The sequence below is a fragment of the Panthera uncia genome, chromosome F1 (assembly GCF_023721935.1).
Source record: "Panthera uncia isolate 11264 chromosome F1, Puncia_PCG_1.0, whole genome shotgun sequence".
Classification (NCBI taxonomy): domain Eukaryota; kingdom Metazoa; phylum Chordata; class Mammalia; order Carnivora; family Felidae; genus Panthera; species Panthera uncia.
Genome location: NC_064813.1, coordinates 63,624,168 through 63,628,562, shown reverse-complemented (window position 1 = coordinate 63,628,562; position 4,395 = coordinate 63,624,168). Strand labels below are relative to the sequence as shown.

At 51.0% G+C, this 4,395-nt stretch overlaps 1 pseudogene; it reads right to left on the bottom strand.

Moving 5' to 3' along the window:
• Nucleotides 1-2,570: 2,570 nt before the first annotated feature.
• On the bottom strand, nt 2,571-4,395 carry LOC125925828 (olfactory receptor 10J3-like; annotated as a pseudogene).

The following is a 4,395-nucleotide window of genomic DNA, read 5'->3' as shown; positions in this document are numbered from 1 at the left end:
TGTTATTACAGTAAATGGATATTTTTCTATGAGATCCTTCTGGAGAATATTACGTCCCGTTGCCGGAGAACATAAAGGAAGCACTGTGTAAATGGGGCCACCTTCACTGATGGGAAGATTCAAGGATGCAAAGATGTCAGTTCTTCCCAGATCAATCTACAAATTCAATGCGATCCCAATAAAACTCCCAGTAAGATGCTGCATGCATACTGACAAACTCATTCTAAAATTAGTCCAGAAGTAGAAGCTCATTCCTTTATTTAACAAATATTTATTGAGTGCTTACACTATGTCACTTTTATTAAAGCTGCTGGGGTGCAGCCAGCAAAATGATAAACAACCTCACTGCTTTCATGGGGCTTATGTTTAGGAAATGTGCAAAAATAGACGAGGCTCTTTCAGAAAAAAAATGACAATGGGGTTTTTTTACTTGATCTAGCAGATACCAACATACCTCATAAATCTATACTAATTAAAACAGCATAAAATTGGCACAAAATAGCCAAAATAGATCCATACAACAGAACAGAATCCCAAAACGGATGCGTATGCATATACCGATTTGGCCCATGACAGAGAAGGGACCACGGTTGAATAGACATGAAACGTGCAAACATGAAACTCTCTTTCATTAGATTTTTTTTTTTTTAAACCGCACTTCCTGGCTCTGAACTCCAGTGTGCTTAGAGCCAACTACTACAAAAATATCCATCCAGTGTCTCTTCCAGTTGGATGCTGGCAGTCCAAAGGACCGGTCTGAAGCTTCAGCTGGTGCTAGGAAGCATCGAAGACTCTGGTTTGCTGGGTGGGGTCAGGAGTGAGGGAAATCAACAGGGAAACAAGTTTCGGGAAGCCAGCCTTTCACCCACAAACTGAGCACTGAGGGGTAATGAGCCTCCTGATCCCAACTCTCCATTTCTTTTCTCCACTCTCCTGCGCAGGCGTGCTCCCTGATGCCCCTTCCGAGGGACCAAAGGAATGCTCGAAGAGAGGAGGGGCCGGGACGGGACGGCCTCCTCAGGTCCTTTGCTAACCGCCCCCAAGGAGTGATGCTTCCTCCCACCCACCCCCCCGCCACGGCCACTTCTGGCTCTGACCTTGATTCTAAGATCTGCGTGGTCGGTGAAGGCAGATGCGGGTGTGCTTCCAAAGGTTCTGTCCAGTCAAAACCGTTTTCATGATGAAGCAGACGTTCCTCACCTTTTTCGCTCATTCTCTTCCGAGAGAAGTTTTTCAGAGGCTACACGATATGCGATAGGGCGTCAGGTCACGTGCGGGAGAACCGGGTCTCTTGGATGAAACCAGATGCTGGTTTCACATTAGCAAAAACGTACACGGGCGTCACTCTTTTTGTCTGGGTTGTAGTTATTTTTCGTAACAACGTGACTTGTGCTATCATTTGGATTGTTATTTTTAAGTGAATAAAACATACTTTGGAAATCTTTTGGTTTTAATTTCTACCAAATTAAAGTGGTCAGGTGGTACTAGCAAAGACTCTTGGGTCCTCCTTCATTTTTACGAAGAGTTTAAAGGGGTCCCCCGGTCACAAAGTATGGGATGGCCCCAGCCTTCTTAGAGCCAGCTTCACAGCATCAACGGGTCATACAGCCCTCAATAACCACCACTTGGGTAAATGAGCGAAGAAATGAATCGATATACCAGCTTTTGAAGGACACAGGACATACCATGTCGAACACGGTTCCTGTTGCACACGAAACACTTAATGCATCCGTGTCGTCTTCTCTGACACCGAACTAGAGGCACCGGGCTGGAAACTGGGAGTTTAACATCATAGCTCCTGTGTCTGTAGGAAGATGTCCGAGATGCTGGCAGGGTAACCGTGGCCTCCACCCCCCCTCCACGTAAACTCCTGTCTCCAGCTCTTGGCAGAACTGGGGACAGATCTGGTCCTCTGGACCCACAGAGGCTGGCTCAGTCTAGGAACCCCCGTGCTGGTACCACACTTAACAGCAACTCCAGAACTTGTACATCTTACACATCGTCTCGACCAGACCCGAGTTAGAGATGTGAGAGGGACTCCAGTCGATAAGGGCGGGCTGGGAAATGAGGCTTTCAGACAACCCAGGACTGAACGAAGATTGTGGGCAAGGACACTGGCACCTATTTGTTTCCAGGCTCCTCGTCTATCCCTCGATCAGCCCGGCGGCGTGGGATTCTGCAGGTGTCCAGTGTGACACCAAGGGGGTCCATCCACAGCTTAGACATCTGGATTCAGGATAATTCCCAGGAGAGGGCAGTAAAACCGTGATGGCCATTTCTGACAGAAGCATCCAGAGGACAGGATGCTTTTTTCCTCAAGGGCACAAAGCCTCCTGCAGACCAGCCACAGCCCTGCCCACGCTATTCCCTGGAGGTCCCAATTTTGCCCGTGAAGTTCCCGCATCTTGTACACGGATTCACTAAAAGGAACGAGAGACAATAAAGAGAAGTAGATTCGAATCCCGAGTCTTCAGCTGTCTAATTCTGTATGCTTGGGCAAATCAATGCCACCGATACGTGCCTCGGTCTCTTTATTTACGGCACAGGGGTGATCGTTGCCGGCCAGCCTGCAGGTGGAAATTCCTTATAAATCGTGAGGCGTGTCCAAAGGCAAACAACTTTACCATTGGTGTGATACTAAGTCCCGGTATTGACATGCCACGGCCGTGGGGGAGGCAGGAACAGCACCCGGGAGGAACAGCATCCAGCAGGGCTCAGCACGGGCTCCCTGGGGCGGGGGGCGAAAGAGACCGGATGGAGAGAAAGAGTAGTGCATTTGCGCCAAAGTCTGGCAACAAATGAAAACGTGAGAGGAAAGTGCATAAGGCGCAGCCAGATTGACCAACCCCGTCTCTCCTGGAGGTCCCCTGGCCTCAAAGCAGAACCAAATTTTTGGAGCTTTTTCCAAGGTGTCCAACATGAATCTTCCTTTTTTTGTGTGTTATTTGGCAGATGTAAGAACTGGCCAGAATCCCCAGGGCCTGTTACCTGCGTTCATGGGAATATGACTGAAGTGTGACAGGAGACGTCTCCTGAGAGGACACTGCAGGGGCAGGCCCCATTGGAGGCTCCGTGGAGCCATGGAGAATCATGATGGCCCTGCGAGTCAACACTCAGAGGAACGAGTACGTGGAGAGAACCTATCACGGTCTCGATGCACTGAGAGTTGAGCGGTGGTTTTGCCACGGCTCCGCACCGGGCACCTTTGACCTCCTTGTTCCCCAGGCTGTACACGACAGGGCTCAGCAGGGGAGTGAGGACGGTGTAGGTCACAGAGATGAGTCTGTCCTGCCCCCACGGAACTCTGGGACTTGGGCTTGAGGTAGACGGCGGAGGCACAGCCACAGTGGACGATGACCACCGTGAGGCGGGAGGTGCAGGTGGCAAAGGCCTTCTTCCGGCCCCGGGCGGAGGGGATCTTGAGGCTGGTGGAGACGAGGAGGACATAGGAGAAGAAGACCGGGCCCGTGGGCAGAATCAGGACACAGACGCTGACGACAAAGTTGATGATCTCGTTGACAGGGGTGTCCACGCAGGCCAGCTTCAGCAGGGGCCTGACGTCACAGAAGAAGTGAAAGATGACAAGGGCGTCCCAGAAGGGCAGGCCAAACACAGATGTTACCTGGCCAAGGCCACGCCCAGGCCAATTCTTAGAGACGCAGACGTCCACTGGCACAGGCCTCTTCCCTAGGACGGCTGTGGTGGTGAATTCTGTGCGTCAGCTTGACTGGGCTAAGAGATGTCCAGACAGCTTGCAAAACGTTAATTCTCGGCACGCCTGCGAAGGTGTCTTTAGAATATATTAGCATTTGAATCAGCAGACCGAGTGGGGAAGATCACCCTTATCCAATGTAGGCAGGGATCATCCCATCTGCTGGGGGCCTGAATAAAGCAAATGGCAGAGGAGGGCAAATTCTCTGTCAGTGGATGAGCTGAGACATCCGTCTTCTCCTGCCCTCACGCATCAGTGCTCTTGGTCTCTCGCTTTCAGACTCAGACCGGGATTTACACCACCAGCTTTCCCGGTTCTACACAGCTTGCAGATGTGAGATCGTGGGACTCCTCGGCCTCCTTGAGCACATGAGGCAAATTCCTACAGTTAATCTCCTACACGTATCAATAAAACCTATCGGGTTCTGTTTTTCTGGAGAACTTCGATGAATACGAGGACCGACTACCACAGGGGTTGCAGATGGCCACACAGTGATCAGGCTGCGTGGCCCGGAGCAGGAAAAGCATTGTGGGCTGCACAAGTGAGGCAGGAGACGAGTGGGCATGGCCGTCTTGACTGGCAATGGGCCGGTGAGGACTCAGGAGGCCGGATAGGATGCAAGGAACGACGGCCACAGCGTAGCTGTTCTCCGAGATGGAGAGCATGTTTGGGAAGATGTACAT